Source organism: Marmota marmota, unplaced genomic scaffold (assembly GCF_001458135.2).
Source record: "Marmota marmota marmota unplaced genomic scaffold, marMar, whole genome shotgun sequence".
Classification (NCBI taxonomy): domain Eukaryota; kingdom Metazoa; phylum Chordata; class Mammalia; order Rodentia; family Sciuridae; genus Marmota; species Marmota marmota.
Genome location: NW_026000206.1, coordinates 12,251,559 through 12,272,458, shown reverse-complemented (window position 1 = coordinate 12,272,458; position 20,900 = coordinate 12,251,559). Strand labels below are relative to the sequence as shown.

Here is a 20,900-nt window from a genome sequence, read left to right as displayed (position 1 = left end):
GGAGGGCTGGGTGACCCCAAGTTGGAGGGCTGGTGACCCCAAGTTGGAGGGCTGGGTGACCCCAAGTTGGAGGGCTGGCTGAACCCAGGAGGGAGGGCTGGGTGACCCCGGGCGGGAGGGCTGGGTGACCCCAAGTTGGAGGGCTGGGTGACCCCGGGCGGGAGGGCTGGCTGACCCCAGCGGCCCACCCCTGTGTGTGAAAGGCAGAGGACACGAAGCCCGGAAGTGAGCCTAGAGCTGAGGGAGGAGGCCCCAGGGGCACATGGGACAAGGGCAGATAGTGGCCAAGCGGACAGGCTAGCAGATGGGGCCTGCCACGCATGGTCCCTGAACTGTGATAAGCAACGCTTGGGTTCACAGGACCAGGGGGCCGAGGTGGGCGGTCAGTCCTGTTACCAAATGGTGCTGAGCCAACAAGGAGAAACGACACACAGAAGTCACTTTCCAACAAGTTTCAGATAAAAATGTGGAAGTTAAAGCCACAAGAAAACACAGGTGGACACAAGCTGGGAAACAGCTGGCCTCCTGAGCCGGACAGGAAGCTCTGACTACAGAGGAGAGCTCTGGCGGCTGGCTCTATCAAGAACTCTGTCAGTGCGTGGCCATGAGGGTGGGAAGGAGGTCTCAGGGCCAGAGGAGCCCCCTGCAGAACAGATGTCTCAGAGAGCTCCCGTCAGAACAGCCCGAGGGAGGACGGCAGAAGCCTTGGACAGGCACTTCACAGGAGAGGGTGCCCAGGAGCACAGGACAGGGGCGGGCTCTGTGGGAAGGAGGGAGGGGCAGAGAGGTCCTCCATCCTGGGTCTGCCGGCCCCCTGCAGGGATGGTGGCCAGCGCCCGTCTCTGCGTGGCCTCGTGAGGCTTGGAAGATGGGCCCTAGCGAGTCCGCACTCTGGCTTCTCCTCACCTAGCCAGATCGCCGCAGCCAGCGGGCAGTGAGAGCCCGGGAGCAGCCAGGCTCCTGTGCCGAGCCTCCATCCAGAGCATCAGAGCTCTGCCCCTGAGGGCGACCAGTCCCGGGCAACGGCTGTGCGTCTCACTGTGTCATCCTGTCACCCATTCATAAGGCCCTTTATCTTGGAAAACCTCAGAATTAGTATTTTGCAAATTAATTTAGAGCGAAATGCTACAATGGTTGGTTCTGAGCATTCTGTCTTAGTAGATGTCCTTCCAAGAACTGTTGGCTCCTGATGCACAGGGGCAGGCAGGGTTCTGACAGTGAAAAGGGCCCAGGTCGGCCCAGGTGGGCACCGGGCTGGGTTCCACCAGCACAGGCAGCTGACGATGGCCCTGTCTGACTCTTGAGCTCTCCCTCTTGATACAGCTCTCTAGTATCTAGTACAAAGGGACCTACCCAGGGCCGCATCAGGAACACCCAAGGCGTGACATGCTTTCTCCCAGGGTGGGGCCCTGCACACCAGCCTGGTGGAGGACAACAGGTGCTGGCCCACTGCGGGCTGCGGCTGGCTCTGCGGAGGTAGCTTCCTAGTGCTCTGCATTCGAAAGGCAGGACTTATGTCATGCACAGCCCAGACAGACTGCTGAGGAGATGCGGCCAGCGGCTGACCTGGAGCTGCTTCCTGCTGGCCTCTGCAGGTGCCACCTGAGCTTCCTCCCATGGCGTGGGCTAACCCTCACAAACATTAGTACACAGAATTAAAGTTGATGAATCAGAACACATTGTTTAGCTAACAATGGAAAAGTACACTCAGAGTCACAAAGTACCCTAATTAGTGAGGTTTTGTAGAAAATCAACAATGTCATTACCAATAAAGCTTTTGCTCCCTGTCATGTGTTATCCATGGAAAAAAATCGTTGAGTATTTTTTAAAATCTATGATTTCTTAGGAACAAAACTACACCATTGCAGCAGAAGAAACGGCAGGACTTTAGGGAAGAGCCAGGGCTGAGTTGGGAACCCCAGGGGATGCCCCTGGAGGTGTACAGAACAAGGAAGCCCTAGACCCTGTCAATAAGTCCCCTCACCTCATAGGAGGGATTCCGAAAAAGTGGTCAGGGCTAGAGACCTAGAGCGGGGCTTACCTTGGCTTGCCCAGGGCCCAGCTGGAGCAGAGAGATGGCCCTGAACCCAGGACCTGTCCTTGGTGTTCAGAATGGCCTTCGGGTCACCCAGAGCAGGAAACAGGGCTTCTAAACCTGTTCCAAAGCCACAGGAGTCACACTGGGTGGCGCTGACCTAAGGCAAATGCACAGGAAATGGGGTAGGAGACGGGAGACAACCCCACCCAGGCATTCATGAAAATGAGCTCATATGCAAATAAAAATCATTTTTAACAAGGTGCCAACACCATTCAACAGGGAAAAGACAGTCTTTCCAACAAAACTGTGCTCAGGGAACCAGAAAGCATATGCAAAAGAATGAGGTGGGACCCTCGCCTCACATCCTAGGCCAAAGCTAAGGGAAAAGAGCCCTAAACAGAAACCCAAACTACAGAACTCTTAGAAGAGAACAGGGCTGATCTTCAGATATTTCAGATTTGGCAATGATTTCTCAGGTGTCAAACAGAGGCAACAAAAGGGAAAGTAGATTGGACTACACACAATTCAAGACCTTCGTACATCCAACAGCACTAGGAACAGCACAAAGCAACACAGAATGGGGGAAATAAGTGAAAAATCCTATACCTGACAAGATGCAAAGAATTCCTAGAACTTAACAAGAAGGCAACCTGATTTTTAAAATGGCCAAAGGATTTGAATAGAAATTTCTCCAAAGACACAGAAGTGGCCAAAAAACTCATGAAAACTGGCTCAACACTGATTGTCAGAAAAGAGCAAACTCAAACTAGCATGAGCTACCTCCTCACGCCCATCAGGAGGCTACGGTCAGAACACCACCAGCTACCCGGCGCTGGCAAGGTGTGCAGGACAGGAGCCCTCTGCCTCAGACGGAGTGCAAGACCGTGCCGCTGCTGGGGAAAGCAGCGCAGAGCCGCCTCACAAGCGAAATCAGGACTTCCACGTCATCCAGCAGCTCCCCCTGGGCACAGACCCGAAGGCACTTCCCAGGAGAGGGTTAGGATGAGCTGCTGCACACCCGCGCTCACAGGAGCGCCACTCAGGATGGCCCAGAAGAGGAGGCCACCCCAGGGTCCCCAGGCAGATGAAGGGAAAAGAACGTGGCAACCCGGCGGGTCAGAATGTCACTCAACTATAAAAAGGAAGGGAATTGTGACGCGTGCCACAACACGGATGGCCCTTGAGGTCACTGAACCAAGGAAATGCGTCAGACATGAAAAGGAGACCCCCCACCCCCACGACTCCACACACGTGAGGGGCCTGCTGCAGCCCCCCTAGCCCAGAACCCAGAACACGTCTCCCAGAGGCTGCGGGGACGGGGAGATCCTTAATGAAGACGATTTTAGTTTGTACAAGGTGAAAACTGGAGATTGGTGCATGATAAAGAGGATCAACCCAGCGCCACTGGAACGTGAGCTTACACATGGTAAAGGTGGTGGGATTTTGTGTTAATTGTCACCACAATGGCCAGGCACAGTGGCACTCGCCTATAACTCACTCGGAGGCTGAGGCAGGAAGCTTGTGGATTCGAAGCCAGCCTCAGCAACTTATGCCCTCAGCAACTTGGCAAGGCTATCTCAAAAGAAAAACAACTGGGGATGTGCTCAGTGGCAGAGCCCCCCGGAGTACTCCCATCCCCAGTTCAAAAAAGGAGGAGGAGAAGGAGAAGAAAAGGGAAGGCTGCCATAGTTACCCGTTAAAAACCTGAGAAGTTGCACACACACACTCACATCTCCCTCCCAGACTCGGCCCTTGTCCTCATGCCAGTCCAATAATGAGCACAGGATTTTGAGAAAAAGGAAAAGGAACAAAGGAAAAGGAACGTTTATTGCTCTGCTAGCAACGGAGAAATACAGGAGATTAGTCCCAATGGCTGTGATTCTGCCCATCTTCAGGAACAGGGGGCTTTTATAGAGGTGACTGGGAGAAAATGAGATCAGAGAAGAGAAGATCAGAGAGCAGGTGAGAGAAAAGAGATCAGGGAGGAGGAGGTGAGGGGAGAGGAGATCAGGGAGGAGGAGGTGAGGGGAGAGGAGATCAGGGAGGAGGTGAGGGAAAAGTTTCAAAGTCACAAGGATGTAGTCAAAGCATCAAGTGAACCCTGTTACAGTGTCACCCTCTGGCTCAGGTCTCATTTTCGCACCTGCTGGCAGGTGTGTTTGAATAGGCGTCTTTTAACCCTAAATACACAGAGAACAAACCGCCTGAGATCCAGTGTGATGACCAGGGTTGCTGGACCCTGCCAGCAGCCTATGGAGCAGAAGGACCCAGCACTGGAGGAAGGCGGTGGCCACACTCCCACCCCAGCCCATCCCGACAGCTGAGGAGCTCGGAGATGACCCTCTGACTCACTTTGAGGTAGAAAATGAACACAGGTTCCTCCCCACACCCAGGTGCTGCCCACAACGCACAAGGCCCTCTGCAGACAGGGCTGCGTTTCCTCCTCCCAGGCAGCTGGCCTCAGGCAGCTCCTTGAAGTCCCAGCTGCAGTGGGAGAGGGAAGGTGACCATGCAGGAGGAACCCTCATCAGCCCTGTGCATGCCCTGGCCACGGCCTGCCCCATGGACCCCAGTTCACCAGGGTCTACCCAGGTTGCCTGCCACCCATGTCACCGCGGCTCATATTCAGTCTCTGATGCCCAGCAAGAAATACAGGTCCAGCAGCGACAGGAACTCGAGAAGATCTGACATGGAGGGAAGTGGCGTGATACAGGCCTGAGGGGAAGCAGCAAATTTTATTTCTAACAAAAAAATAATAATTTCTGCATTCTAAATAATGAAATTTATTATTAAATTGGGGGAGAACCCCTCGTGAATAGGGAGATGACTGAAAAGGGCCGGATGGTCCTGGTCGCACTTCTGTGTATGAATGTAACATGGCAAGGGAAGAAAACTGAGGACTGGCTGGCTAACTGTGGGGTCTCCCTTCCCAGCGCCTTCCCACCGTAAAATTCTAAGTGGATTAAAGAGAATTAAGGGTGGAAAGAAGCCAATGCATTAAAACTCCTGGGAGAAATAAAAATGAGCATTTATCAAGTCCCTGGAGAGGACGGCTTAGAGAAGATAAAAGGAATTCACAAAAGGGGAGATCAGTGGATTCCACCCCACGGCAATGTCACGTGTTTACGCAGCTGTAGGTCAGTCAGCAGGCAGAGTGGCTAATAAACACTTCACCGTATCAAAAGGTGGTGCGATTTAACAACAGCAAGATCAACAGGTACCATAAGGTCCTTGCATAGCATCTGGATGGCCATTTTAAGAAAAAAGTTCTGCTTTCCTGCCCAAGGGCGTTTCTGAGGCAGGCTCTCCACTCCCTCAGGCCAACCCAACCCTTAACCTCTGCCTTAGGACCCACGGGGCTGGGATTCCTGAGTCTGCCCCATGAGAGTCCCAGAACCCAAGCCGTTTGGCCCACTTTCGGCTACAGAGATGGCCTTCATCTGTCAGCTCTGACAGACACCCCTCGTGTGGACCTCTGCCTGGCCTGTCTTCATTCTCTCGGTCCTCCCTTTCCCTTCAGGTACACTGTTGACATGACTTACAAAAGGGAAAAATAAAGGTGATTTCTGAAATTACAAGAAAAACCTCTCTGCTGAAGACGTAGATGGAATCCCTCTCGCGGCAAAAACAAGGACACGCCACATAAGCCACAGGACCACTTTTCCCGTGAACTCACAAAGTAGCTGAGTGTACCCAAGGGTGCTGCTCCTCGAGGGGCGGATGTGGCATGCAGATGGCCCTTGGGCCAGCACAGGAGAGGCTGAGAAGGAGGGAGTCGGCCATGCTTCTAACGCGTTCCCGATGTGCAGTCAGACCAAGTCCCTCCCAGGAGCACCTGTGCTCACAAGCAAGAGCCTGAGGCGCAGCAGGTCAGCAGCCCCTGGGGTGACACATCCCTTGGCTTCCCCAGCCAAGTCCCTGAGAAGGCCCGAGTGCTGACGGGCATGTGAAGGTGCTGATGGCTGATCCTCGCGGCACGTGAACTAACCCCCCAGGGAACACTGCAGACCTGCTGACCTGGCTAAGGTGAGAGAGACGAGCATACCGAGCATACCAAGCTCTGGCCAGGAGGGGGACAACTGGAGCACCTGCACCCCGCTGGCGGTGTGTAGAGAGCACAGCAGCCGCTTCGGAAAACGCTCGGTCAGTTTCCTAGAAAGCTAAAATACACCACCCAGTCATCCAGCCTCCACGGTCACCACAGGACCCAGAAGCACTCGTGTGTGTGCCAACGTTCCCTGCAGCTGTGCTCATCCTCACAAAAAGCTAGCAGCAATGCCCAGAGCCACCAACCAGAGAATGCATGACAAACTTGGGCACAAGAAACAGTACCAGTCATCAAAGAAGAGGGAGAGGAGAGGAGAACCAACCATTGATGCACTAATTGTGATGCGGGGAAAACAGATGTGTGTGAGTGTGTGTGTGTGTGTGTGTGTGTGTGTGTGTGTGTGATCTGTTTCTATGCAATCCTAGAGTATGGAAGCCAGTCGACGGTGGCTGCAGTGGCTCCTGTCACCTGGCCACGGTGGGCTGCAGGGGGAGCGGGCAGGAAGCATTACAGGAGGAATGGGACTAGAGGAACACTTGTGTCCAGCAGTCCAACTGCAGCGATGGTCTTGCAGTTGTGTCCCTAAGTCAGAACCCATGTCACCATTTAAAAAAAAAGAAGTCAGCTGGGCACAGGGACAGACACCTGTGATCCCAGCAGTTTGGAGGCTGAGGCAGGAGAGTCACAAGAGCAGCCTCAGCAATTTGGAAACCCTAAGCCACTTGGTGAGACCCTGCCTCTAAAAAATGAAATGGGCTGGGGGTGGTGGCTCAGGGGTGAAACTCCCCTAGGTTGATCCCCAGAACCTCCCGCTATAAAGTCTGAAAGCCATAACTGACACCCTAAGGGGGCTGTCTTGGGTGTCGCTGTGGAGAAGGCCACCAGCGCGGTCTTTGGGAGAGCACTCAGACGCTGTGCGCCAAGTCCTCAGGTGGCTCCTGACTCAACCTGAGACTTCGTGCCAAGGACTCTGCCCCAGAGAGAAAACTCTACATGCTAGGAAGCTTGGTGCTCAGAGAGATTAAATGCCACATTATTATAATAATAAAAGCGGAAAACAACCCAACGGCTTGTGAATTAGGACGTAAGCTGAAAGTGATTCTTCACAAGAATTTACTCTGAAGGGAAGTGAACATCTCAGAGCAGGAGAAAAGGCAGAGAACAAAACCAACTGATAGAACGACCCTAGCAATGCAAAATATTTAGAAAAAGTGAAAAGGAACTACTCTAAAATTTCAACAATTTATTTATGGATATTGAAAGAATGTATTTTTTCTAGATTTTAAAACCTAGAAAAACACATTTTTCTTTCCAATTTTTTTTTCCATAGTGTGAATAGATTTCTTGTGTGGAAGGGAAAACAGATCTGAGGAGGACATTTTTAGAACCCTAAAGTCCACCAGAGCCCACGAGTGCCCAGAGAAGCCCCCAAGGGGCTGAGAGGCTGGAGAGTCAGGCCTGGGCAGATGGGTCTCAGCAGAGCTGGGGTCAGGCCTTAGTTTCATCTCCTCCCTTCTGATATCAGAGCTTTGTTGCAAACCACAAGAGCCAGACACCTGCCAACTGTGCTCTTCCATGAACAGACGGACATACCAGCTGACACAACAGGCAGCAGGCCAGGCAACTGCGGCTAACGCTCAGAGGCCACATCTGGATGGACACAGGAGCCACGGGGCACCTCCCTGAGCTCCAGGGCTAGTCCAGGTCTTCACTCTTCCCAGTGAAGCTTGTGGCCATCAAGCTCAAGAGCCACGTGGGGCCGTCTGGGGAGTCCTGCATATAGGGGAGAAGCAGCCCAGGGTCCTTCCTGTGCTGAGTGCCCCTGTCCATCACCCCCTCCGTCATCAAGGTAGCAGGGCCTCTCAGCTTACCATGAAGCACAGTACTGTGTCGACACAGAAACCGTGGGCAGAGCAGAGGTCAGGGTCCCTCACCACTGCCCAGGTGATTCCCCGCAGCCAACCACCTGAATGCGTGGTCACACAAAGCTCTCTGCAGGACGGAAGATGAGGCCTTCTTCAAAGTCAAAGAGATCCTGGGTCACCCAACCACTGGGCAAGGCACGTCTAGGGAACCAGCAGTTCAAAGGGATTTTAATCTCACCGCCAAAGGAAAACGCTGCCCGGGGTGGGGCCTGCCTCACCCAGGTTCAATGTCCCAGCCAGCCACAGGCCCCCACCTGACACCAGCCACCTGCCAAGCACGGAGGCAGCCCCTCTGCAGAGGGTCTTGCGCACTCAAGACCTCCCTGAGTGAAGGCCTTCCTCCTACCTGGACCCACCCTGGGCACAGTGTTCCTTTCACTACACTTGGATTCCGGCCTCCCTCTGAGGCCAGGTTTCCTTGTGGCCAGTCCTTTGTGTGGCCAGTGTGGTTTCCATGATGCCCCTCCCTGAGCCCCTGGAAAGTGTGACTACCATAGAAGATTCTGGTGTGTTTCTTGAGCTGTTTGTCACAAGGTGCCGCAGGCCCTGATTCAGCACAGCAGGGCCATTCGGAGGGACACCAAAGCTGAGCAGACATGGCCCTGGCCACAGGGTGCCCCCCGCAAGCCAGGGCAGGGGCTCTGTTCTGAGGTCTGTCTGGTCTATGTCTAGGCACCGCTCACATGGCCCAGGGCTCAGCGTGGGGACCATGCTCTGCGAGAAGCGCTGGCCCAGGAGGCCTTTGGAACCCGGGGCTTCTTCAGGGGACCTCTTCTGTGGCTGGGGTCCTGGGCTTTTCCTCCCTGCACGCAGGACTGTTTTGGGACTGACTGGGAAACTGAGTCCCCACTGGCTTGTGTGTCTGGAAACCCAGGAGGCAAGGACAAAGAAGAAGATGGGCACTGTCCTGGAATCCCCAGCTCCCAGGAGCCCATGGTCAGGCCACCCAAGAACTTCCAGAGGACAACTACACTTATCTTAGAGTTCCAAAATAGGGGGGCTGAAGAATTGCTCACCTTCAGATTCCTGCACACAGGAACACCTCCGGCCATGTGGGTGCGATCAGATGGGACCCTACGGGGGCCTCCCGAGGGCTGCCTGAACGGCAGTGGGAGCTGACCTGCCTCCTTAGATCAGCCTCAAACCAGGACAGTTGGGAGGAGGTCTGCCCACACACCCTCCACCACAGCTCAGCCCTAAGAAACGTTGTGCTTTCCGAGGTCCCTGGAGAAGCTCACCCACGGTTGGTCGTGCCATGCTGTGGTTAAAGCGGGGCCCTCCAAGGCGGACCTTCTGTCCTGACCTGCTTCCAGGCTCAAGGCAGTCCTTCGCTAGCCTCAGTGCAAACACTTCTGTCCACTGAGCACGCTCACAACCTTCAACCTGCTCCTGGTTTTGAAAGGGAAGGGTCTACCCAGTTTGCGACTTAATGAACTTAATGAACCACAGGCAAAAAGGCAGGGGCTGCCAGTGTCCACAGCCTGGGCGCATTTGCTGGCTTCCCAGCTGCTCTCAGTGAGTACCAGGAGAGAACCTGCTGTCGCCAGATCACCTGTGGGACCTGTCCACCACAATCCCACCTGCCCCAGGCAGCAGTGGACTTTCTTTGTACAACTGGAGAAACTGAGGCACACTAACAATGACGACTTCTCTCCAAGTGAGGGCACCCACTAATGAGCAGTTGTTTCTCCAAAACATTTGAGTTTCTCACATAAGAAGTGATGTCACTGGGCAAATCCTCTTCTTGATTAAGTTTTAAAGACAACATGCAATCACAGGGCAGGCAGTGGCCGAGGCCCTCAGCCATGAACTACACCTGTTCTGGAAAAGGAGAGCAAGCACGTCCACACTGTCACCCTCGGCAGGAGCAGTGAGCCGGCAGATGCTCCAGGTTATGCCAGAGCTCTCTGCTGCTGCACCCGTAGAATCTGGCCATCACCCGGCTGGGCAAAGTCACCAGCAAGATGCCTCCACCCACCACTGCCAGTGAGCAAGCCCTCACTTTGCATAGTGATAAACAGCCATGTTTTAAAGGGGACTCGCACTCTGAGAAGCAGGCCAGCCTGCCCCAAAGGCACGCCTGGCTGAGAGTGTGAAAGCTAATGCAGAGTGTCCTGAGAACGCACATTCCCCAGCTGTAACTCCCGGCACCTGGGTGAGCATGCAGAGTACAAAGGGAAACCAAGAGAAGGAAGCAGAAAGACCCCAGCCCAGACCCTTTGCAGTACGCAAAGCACAAGCACTCACGCTCTGCACCCTCGCGGGTTCCCTCTCCTCACCATTTCTCATCCTGACTGTGTGAGTCTTTCTCAGCTTGTCCAGACTCAGCGCGGCGTGTGCACATCAGCTCTGAGGCTTCTGTGACTCAGCAAAGCACTCAGCTTTTATTTTTCAGATGGAATTTACCACGCTGCGACTACACCCAGGGGGAGGGACCATTTCCCTCGCTCTAAACAGAGCCCTCAGCCAGGATGGCAGGAGCTCTCCTCACAGGCAGCATCCAGAGCTGTGTTTGGTCCGGGGTGCACAGAGGATCATAGCCTGAAGGAACTGGCGGCTGCCACCAGGATCCTGACGCCCTTCTCACCCTGCAGATGAGGAGAGGCTGCACACATCTTCTGTGAAGAAGACAGTGAGTCACAGAGGCGGTGGCTGCAGGGTCCCAACCCGGCTTCCTGCAGCTGCCCGGCTGCTCAGCACAGCCTCTGGGCCGGAGAGCCCCTGAGGATTCTCTGTCGCTCTGGGGCAATGGCGGAAATGCCCTTCCAATAAGAAGGGTGCTTGCTCTTTCAAACATCCAGGAGACAGAGAAGATTCACCTCCACTGAACCCTGAAGAATGGAAATGTAGAGAAGATCCAGACAGAAGAGGCCAGGACGGCAGGGCTCGTCCTGCCGAAGGAGCAGGTCCACGGGGCTGCAGGCAGCAGGGGCACTTGACCATCTGCCTGATTGGTCAGGGAGGCGGTCCAGGCCACCCTCACTGCACTGCCCATATTCTAACCACATGGGTGGTGCCGAGGGTGAACGGGAGCCTAGAGCCGGGCGTGGAGGTGCAGCATCCCTGCCCTGCCCTGGCCGGGAGAGCTGGCCAGGAGGCCCCCGAGGAACACTCTGCTCCTACCTGCTCTGCCCCACGCACCAGCTCTGCCCCTCCCCGCACCACACCCCTTCCTCCCTCCCAGCCCTCTTCCAGTCTGGCCCAAGGTCATTTCCCCAAAGAGACCCAGCAAGCATCCTTCCAACAGGAGCCAGGGAAGACCAGGGGAGACCAGGGCAGGGAAGGAGCGAGGGGGTGGGAACCTGAGCTCCTGGCTGGTGTCTGATGAACCCTCATCAATCAGACCAATGACCAGGTCGCTCTGATGGAAACCACCACCACACCTCTCACAAGAGGCCCACGACCACACAAGGACATCTGCAACTGACACCATCCTAAGTCCCCGCAGGTCCTGGCGAGTTTTTACTGTATATTTTGCAGGTGAGGAAACCAAGGCCCAGGCTGTGCCCACAATCCCACCACTGACTGGCGCTAAAGCCTGGACGGGGTGGCCCTGGCTCAAGATCCCAAGCAGCCCCAGCACTGAGGCACCCTGTGGGCCCCTGATGCCAGAACTTCTGCACTCAGGGTCCTCGGGCCCAGCACCCACCCAGAGGCCCTCCTCCTGTGGCACAGCGAGGCAGCAGGTGGCCACCATGGCCAGGAAGTGATGTGGTGCTGTGGGTGTGCACAGGTTTCATTTTTATTTGACAAATACTTTTCTGCATTTACCCTGTGCAAGGCACGGTGTAAGAACTTCAAGTACCTCACGTCAGGATGATTACGGCAATGTGGCTCACAATGCAACAGAAGGGAACTGGAGGCCCAAACCAGAGGCCTCTCAACGTCCAGCAACAGAGAGAGAAGTCACACAAACCAAGAAGGCACAGACACAGAAGGCAGCAGGCTGGGAGCGCCCCAGGGTGACACTTAATCGAGAGGGCAGACACTGATTGATGCTCCTTGAAAAGCTGGCTAGAAAGGGCATTCACAGTGCGACGGTCTGTCTAAAATAGGTGTGGGTGGGTGGTACAGAGAGTGCATGCAAGGCCCCGGGCTCAATCCCTAGTACTGCAAAAAAGCAAAATGTAAAAATAAAGGTTTGTGTGCCTGTGTGCACATATGTTGTGTTCACAGGAAAATAAAAAGCCTGAAAATGTCCATACCAGAACATCAACTGGCCACGCTTTAGGGGATGGGGGCTCTTTGTCTCTTTTCTTTCTGAAGTGTATGTGTTTTTAGACAATGGATATGAGGTTATTTTTAAAAATCACAAAGCATTCTATTTTTATTTTCAAACAAACTTGTTCATGTGAACAAACTTAGGTACATGCTTTTAATCACTGCGATGACCGTGTTCCTTGCAGACTGCTCTCACACAGGGCTCAAGGGGACAGTGTCCCTCCTAAAGCCCCAGGCGACCAGGAGAGGAAAGGGTGGGGGACTGAAAGCCACGCTAGTTTCTAAGCCTCAGAAGCAACTTGTTTATTCAAAGCATCTGTTTCCTAATTATAAAAGTAAAATATGCTCACTGTAGAGAATTTGGGAAAGAGGACTAGATTGATAGGAAAGCAACAGCCCCCTGAGCACACCCCCCGAGGCCCACTGCCGGCCTGGACCCCATCCCTGCAGCTGTCAGAACCACGGCTCAGCAGTTAGGGCAGACCACGAGGGGCAACCCAGAACAGCTGGACAATGTTGACCATCCTGAGGAACAGGGCGCCTTGGTCTCAGCACCTGGGGAAACCATGACCCCCGGAGTCTCCCCTCTGACCCCGAGGCCCTGGGCTCCCCTCTCCAGCCTCACCCCAGCCTCGCCTGTCCTCCAGGAGGCCACTGTCTCTGCTTTCTCTGGGGAACTCGGATGCTCTGTGATGATGCCCAAATCCAGCTTCCCCACCCCAGCACTCCGGAGGCCAGGCCCAGGGGACCTCCTGTTGCCCAGGCTCATGGGGCCTGTCAGACCCACACACGCTGCCCTACCCCTGAGTCCACTCTGCCTTCTATGTCAGTGCACGTCACTACCTCCTCCCTGGGCTCCTGCCGGGATCCCAGGGTGCCTCCCCCCCATGCAGGTCACACTCGCCGCCCGAGCCGTGGCTCATGGCCGGCTTTCATCACTCCCAGGCACGGCTTGGCATTTTCTTCACTATCGTTTGTGTGCTCTGAGAAGGACAAGTGCCACGTGAGTCCACACATCCTCTTGGAATTTTCTTCCTTCTGCCCAACGTGGTGCCCCGATGTCTGTCCACACTGCGCCTGCAGAGCCCTGCCTGTTTCATGGCAGCCCCACGTGAAGAGACCTCCTTACCATCGTCCCCACCCCCTGCCCTGCTCATGGGGTCAGGCGGTGTCCGTCTTCTCCTTTCTCTAAAGGACACCACAATGAACACCTGGCACATCTCATGCCCACGAGCTCAGGTGTCTTTGGAGCAGGTTCCAAGGTGGGGCGTCAGGGGAGTGGGAACGGGTATCTTGGACTGTTGGATATCACCAGCTGATTGCCACACGGCCACCAGAGATGTAGAGGCCACCTGTGCCCCACCCTCACCAAGCCCCTTGCTGGCCAAGCTGCCTCTCAGAAGGGCGTGCCCTGCCACGGCGGGTGGGCGGCAGCTGCTAGCCGTGCGGGAGCCGTCTCTGCTGCCTGCTGGCTGCCCAGGCCTCTGTGCTGTGTCCTTCTGGCCTCCGCCTGGGTCTCGGCTGCTCTGACACGGTGCGCTGCTCTGGAGGAGTCCACCTGCACTCTGAGCATCACTCCTGTGTCCGTGAAGCCTTCTCACCTTGGCGTTGGCTTCCCCGTCACGGAGACTTGGGCTGTGTTATCCAGCCTTGGTGTTCATGGCGTCTCCATTCCCTGCTCAGGAAACATCCCTGGTGTGTGAGGAATTCTCCCTGGGCTGCTTCTTTATGGTTTCGTTCTCATCGGGCCTTGGTGTTGGAAACCAGGTACACGCACCACCCTCCCGTGGTGACCAGCTGGGCCATCAGCTCCAGTCCTTCCCTGGCTCTCTTCTCTGCACCAACGCCACGTTGTTGTAGGAAGAACTGCTATCTCGTGGGCTCTGCTGCCTGGTTATTCTTTAACTTTTCTATGCCAATTTGTCAAATGCAATGAAATCTTGTTTGGATTCTGATTTGGATTCTACCAAATTTATAGATTAATTGGAAGAAAAAAATGACATCTCTTGGGCATTAAGTCTTTGTTTCTTTTTTGGCACCAGGGATGGAACTCAGGGGCACTCAACCACTGAGCCACACCCCCAGCCTATTTTGCATTTTATTTAGAGACAGCGTCTCACTGAGTTGCCTAGAGCCTGGCTAACCTGCAGAGTCTGGCTTTGTACCCACGGTCCTCTTGCCTCAGCCTCCTAGCCAATGGGATTTCAGGCGTGCACCACTGTTCCCAACGCTATTGCTTTTTGATATTGACCTTGAACTAGCAGCTTGCCCAATCTCTTACCAGTTCTAATAGTTTGTGTCCATATTCTATGTAGATCATATAATTTGTAAATGAGTTTTATTTTTTCTTTCTTATCTTCATCTTTTAAATTATTTTCCTATTTTGTGATGAATAATTAGGAGAAGCAATGGTAATGAACACTTTTCCCCTGCTTTTGGCATGAAGAGAAGTGCCCTGACCATCTCCCATCAAAGCATCACATCAGCAGCAGGACTTTGATAGATGCCCTTTACCAGGTTAGAGAGCTCAGCTGGATTCCGACTTTGCTAAGCATGCATTTTTGAACTTGTGATTGATCATCAAGGATTGTCCTGCGTCTCATTGAATAATAGCAGCTTCCTCCTTGTCCCTCCAGAGCCTCCTCTGTCACGGCTTGTGGCCGTGCCTGCCCAGGGCTCCTCCTGGGCCCATCTACCGTCACCTCCTACTGGGAGGCCATGGTCACACTGGCTGCATTATTTCAGGCTTGGGCTTGGGAGAGAAAAGGGCCCCGTTCTTCATGGTCCCCTCAAATGCTTCCCCAGGCTAGTTGGTGCTTGGCGATGGTTTCAGTCCACCCTCGGGCAGGAGTGGTCTTTGCAGCCTAGTGTGGTGCAAGGTCCAAATCATTGGCAGATTTGTTCCCTCTTTTGACCCCCTGCCTGCTGGGCACTGCCAGCACCAAGGCCTCCTGAAGACGCACAGGCCAGGGAGAAAAGCCTTCCCGCTCCACTGAGCTGAGCAAAGGCCAGAGTGTGCCAGGACTGTCACTGCATGGCCATCGTGGGAGCCACCAGGGTCAGGGGACAGCAGCCAGGCAACGTCAGTCCACTCCCCGAGAGTGAGAGGCCCAGAGTCAGAGGACAGTGTGGGGAGCATGGACAGCCCCCTACTGTGCACCCTCTGCCCTTTGACCCCTGCTTGCACTCTCACCCTGGCCCCAACCTGGCCCCATTCTGTGGGGCAGCCCTCTGCCCTGCACCAGGCCTCGCCTTCCACATCCTTGGAGGTCACCCTCAGGCTCTCCCCCACCACGAGCCTCCAGAGGGCCTCGGACCTATGTGCACCTGCAAGTACCCTGGGCCCCACAAGGTCTGATGCATCTCTGAAACCTCCACTGTTGAACCCCCTGAAGATTTGCAGGGTTTGCTGAAGACACTCAAGCTGTGCTAGGCAGGCACAGGGGACCTGTCCCCAGGACGCAGAGTCTGCAGCTTCACGGCAACATTGGAAACGCCTGCCCTCCTGGTGCCAGCGCCAGTGGCCAGCCTCAGCACTCTCCCATGGGCTCCATCCCAGACCAACAGCCCTGGCCACGCCTACCGGCAGAAGCCACTGGGTCCAAACGGTCCAAGGCTGTGGGTGGGATTTCATGTTTGGCTTCATAGAGTGCTTTTAAAAGAAGAGACCCTTTGTTTTCTGGGCTTTTTCTAGGGTCAGCTCTCCATTGTTGTAGGGCCAGAGTGGGCTGCAGGGCAGGGCCTCAGGGTTCAAGGAGCAAGCCCTGGGGCACCTGCCTCCCAGTTTCTCCTAAAGGCCCTCCCTCCGAGTATGTGGCCCACCTCTGGGGTCCCTGAGGGCGCAAGGTTAGCAGGCACTTGATTCACTGGCACACAGTCTGTGCCAGCGAGTCCAGAAACACTGGGTTTCTCTGTTTGCAAAGCAGGGACCAGGAAATGTCCCTGGGATGGAACAGCCATCTTAGGACAGAGTTGCCCTGAGGAGCAAGCTGTGCTCACTTCCGCCCTCAGCACTTGTGCAATCCGCGGGGCAGCCTGCACTGGGCCAGGGCTCTGGGGCGAGAGGGGCTGGTTCTGCTGCCCATAGGAACAAGGCCCGCTGCACCCTAGTTCCTGCCCCAGAGCAAGACTTTCAGATGAGCACGGCTACAGGTGGGTTAGTGTCCCCACAGGCCATATGGTGCAGGCGTGGCCTCGGCCTGTGGCACCATTGGGGATGGGATCTTATGAAGGCAAGCCCCCGGTAGGAGGGCTAGGTCACTAGGTCATGCCCTGAAGGGTGGCTTGGGACCTGGTCCCTTCCCCTGTCGGTCAAAAGCAACAGCTGCCCCAGGCCTTCCCCTGGACCAGCCGCCTAGGCGCTGTCCTTGGTGCTGCTGCTGCTCACAGACTTCAGCTCGCGGAGCACACCTGAGTCTCCTTGTTGGCCAGTCTGCAGCCAGGGGTAGCCACCTCCAGCCCATGCTGCCACTCGACCTAGCTGTGGTGTCACACAGCAGGACTGGCCCTGCCCTACCTGCACCACCCAGCTGGTCAGCTCCCGCCTGCCAGCCTCAGGGAGGGCCCCCATGTTGGTCTGTGCCAGTGAGTCCAGAAACACTGGCCCAGAGGACACTCCTGACTGCTTCACAGGGGAAGCCACCTGGTGATTCTCTTTCTCCCCCTCTCTCTTACACACACACACACACACACACACACACACACTTCTAATGTTCTTGGTAACTAAAAGTGTTGGGGTAAAAGGAGATGAATTTGCAGACCTTGGCCAGACACATCCCTCACAAGAGTGGAACCCTCCAGAAGGCAACTTGATTCTCAAGCCACACTTTTCTCTGGCACCAGGCACGGGGACTAAATAGCTCCCTGGTCCACCCTTGGTCAGTCCACAAGCGACTTCACCCCAACAACGTGGCTTCGACCTTAGACTCCAGGTGACCACTTCTTGTCTGCACTGCTGTATGGCCCCACAACATCCCAAGTCTTTTACCGTGCTCCACGGACAAACCCTGTGGGAACTCAGTAGGAACTCATCTTCAAGTATGCAGAACTGGGGTAGGTCAGAGATGAGTCACCTGCTGCCTCGGGCAACACAAGACTGAGGCAGCTGCTGGGGGGGCCTGAACTGAAGCCCGGGACAGTCTGGGTTGGGAGTTCTCAACAGCCTGGACTCAGTTCTGAGGGAGCTGGGCTGAGAGACATGACTACTCATAGAAGAGCCAAGGCACCTTCTGCCCGCAGGTTGGCAACACCCCAGGTATACCCCTTTTGCCACATTCTTTTGGGGGCAAGCGAGACAGAGCAAGGCCCAGTGCCTGCTCTGGTGTGGAGGCTTTGGGAAATTCTGCTGGTTCCAGAGCTACCCTACCCACACCTTCCCTGTTCTTGGGACTGTGAAGGGTCATCCTGAGAAGGATCATCCCTGAGGGTGGTGACAGTAGCCAGGCAGCAGATATCCTGGCTGGGCTTGGAGCAGTTCCCAACTGGTGTCCCCTGCCACTTGGCCCACATATGGCCCTCCCAAGAAGGGCACATTCGTCCTGGGTCTCAGAATCCCACAGACACGTTATGAATGGTGACTCACAAGCAGCTAATGGAAATAACCAGGAAACAAAACAAATGAGAAAGAACTAGGTTTGAAAAAAAAAATTTAAGGCCACACAAAGTTCAAACATCAGAGTTAACAAATAGAGCTCACAAGACAATTCTATTTTTAATACTATGGTGTTTTCTAGAGCAGTTTAAGCTCACAGCAAAATTTAGCAGAAAGCACATTAACCCTCTGCCTACTCCCCCAACCCAACCTCTTTCTATTTCTTCAAAGAAAAAAGTTAAGGCTTGAAAATTACTTCAAGGAATAGAAAATGTTAGGAAGTAGGACTGGGATGTGGCTCCGGGGCAGAGGCTTGCCGACCATGCCTGAGACTCTGGGTCCCATCCCCAGTACTGCAAACAGAGAGGGAAGGAGGGAGAGAGGGAGAGAGAAGAAGAGAAGAGAAAAAAACGTAAAAAGTGAATTTCAAACCTGAATTTAAACAAGGGCACTTAGACATTCAAAAAATTAAAATTGAAGTTAGAAGCACAATCTGCACTTTGGAGGCAGGTCAGAGGAGAGGTCTGCTGACCGGGAGGATAATTCAGAAGAGATCGCCTGGACTTAAGCCCAGAGACAACAAACAAACAAGACAAGGCAGAGTCACAGGAGAAGGACGAGAGCAATGGAGGACAGGATGATCCAGCGCCTTAAGAGCCCAAGAGGGAAAACTCGGCAGGAGCCAAGTTTGAAGATATGATGGGAACTGGTGAGAGACAGCAATCCAGAGATTCGGCGTGGGTCAGGATCTGGAGCATTGTAAGGAAACTTGAGGAGGGAGACGAAGAGAGAACAGATGCACAACACAAAACCTGCCCAGGGAGAAGTGTATCACGTCCAGAGGACGGACAGTGGGAAGGACGGCTGACCTCTCGCAGGAACAGAGGAGCCTGCAGACGATGGAACCTTTCCAACGTGCTAGAGAAAGGTGGCACAGGGCCATCTTCGGGGCCGTGCCAGCACCCAGCAACTCAGGAGGCCAAGGCAGGAGGTTGCAAGTTTGAGACCAGACTGGTAACTTAGCAAGGCCTGTCTCACAATAAAAGATAAAAAGGGCTGAGAATGAGGCTCCGTGGTAAAGTTCCCTGGTTTCCATCTTTGGTACCAAAAATAAATAAATAAATAAATAAATGAAAATAAAAATAATATAATCCCCAGGTGAAGTAGATGCTTCATGGGAGAAGCCAATTTTCATCAAAGGAAAAATGCTTATGTGATTTTGCTTTAAAAAAAGAAAAACCCAGTATAAGAGGTTAAAGGATGAGAGTCAAAATGGGGGAATTGTACTCACTTATACATAGGTACATAGCTAACACCCTTAATCTACTAGGAAATTCTAAAAACTGAGAAGAACAAAAGCCAAACAACTCCAAAGCAAATGGGAAAAAATGGGCAAGAATTATCAGGAAACTGTTCCACAAAATGAAACACAGATGGCCTTTAAGTACACGAAGTCACTCAGCTTCACCCACCTTAAGGCAAGTGCAAACTCCAGCTCCACAACAACACCGTGTCTCCCTAGTGGCAAACGCCCGAGGTTGGCAGCACCAGGGGCCAGGCGGACTGTGGGCACCCCTCCCACTCGTCCAGGGAGGGACCCTCAGCAATAGCCCCACCCTGAGTGGGAAGCTATCCAAAGGTGTGCTGTTTCCCGTTACCTCCACTCGTTAGGCACAGTGTGGGCAGGAGTGAAGAGTCAGGTGAAGAGTCAGGCGTTGACCCTCTCCTTGAAGGAGCTTAGAGCCCACCTGAGGGGACAGATGGGGAGGAGAGGCCAGTGTGGACAGGGCAGCCAGGGCACCCAGGTCCCTAATCACGAGGAGCATGCAAGTCAAGGTAGCATCACAGACAGTCAGGTCAGCTAATGTCACGAAAAATAACTAAACAGAGCAGGAAACCAGGGTCCGGGCAGCTCAGTGGTAGAGGCTTCCTAGCACGCAAGGCCCCCTGATACCTAGAGAATAAACCAACACTGTGAGATGATGTTCACTCAGCTTTTTTGCTTTTTTCCTCTGTGGCCTAAGGATTCCACCAGCAAACCTGTCGAGGAGAAGTTCATTTGAGGGCTCACGGTCTCAGAGGTCTTAGCCCTTAGAAGGCTGCTCCATTTCTTGGGCTTGAGGTGAGGCAGAACCTCATGGTGGAGGGAAGAGCTCACATGGTGAGAGACTCAAAGCCACACCCCACGCCCACCTGCCTCCAGCCACCACCCAGTTAATCCCAGCAGGGATTAGTCTATGATTAGGGCAAGGCTCTGACCCAGTCATTTCTCCTCTGAACCTTCTTGCATTGTCTCACACGTGGGCTTTTGGGGGACACATCACATCCAAACCCTAGCAGATGCGGTGAAATCAGAGCTCTTTGTTCTGTTGGTGGAAATATGAGGCAGCTGCTGTGGAAAACAGTAGGCAGATCCTCGGAAAGTCGAAAACAGAACTTCCAAGTGACCCAGCCACTCCGCTTCTGGGCATAGACCCTCCCGGTTACAAGGGGGTCTCCAAAAGATGTTCATACAGCTGCATCCACAGCTAAACTGTGCAAGTGGCCCATGTCCACTGAAGGGTGAATGAGCTGATGAGCAACTGTGGCCTGTCCACGCTGCAGAGCCATCTTCAGCCTCAGAGGGATCTCTGACATGCTGCAGCAGGTGAGTCTGGAGGATGTGACGCCTGGGAAGTGAGCCAGTCACAGAGGACAGCTTGGCGACCCACCATCGTGGTCCCTAGAGCCCACAGGTCCACTGGTGGCCCCAGGGGCTGGGCAGGGACTGAGGAGCTGTTGAAGGGGGACAAAGATGCGGTTTTGCGACTCCTGGGGCTGGGGATGTGGCTCAGTGGCCGGCTTGGGTGAGGCCTGGTTCCATCTTCAGCAACCACAGGAAAATAAAAGAGCCTGTGGTGGCAGCTGCAGGAAAATGGGGACATGCGCAACACCGCCCAGTGGCTGGACAGTGGCTAAGATGGCCAGCTCCAGGCCGTGCATACTTCAGCACCCCTGAAAACAACACAGCTTGCAGAGCCATCTCCGTCCCTCTGAGCACACTGCGGGTGTCCTGCTGTCTGGGCACCTGGCGGGGGG

General features: G+C 54.3%; 1 protein-coding gene across 1 annotated transcript in view; it reads right to left on the bottom strand.

Moving 5' to 3' along the window:
- The window catches only part of Jakmip3 (Janus kinase and microtubule interacting protein 3), a 65,238-nt gene extending 54,825 nt beyond the window's left edge, over positions 1–10,413 (bottom strand). The window contains exon 1 of the mRNA XM_048791456.1: positions 10,291–10,413. The gene's annotated coding sequence lies outside the window, so the exon portion shown is untranslated. The remainder of the gene's footprint in view (positions 1–10,290) is intronic.
- Positions 10,414–20,900: the final 10,487 nt, after the last annotated feature.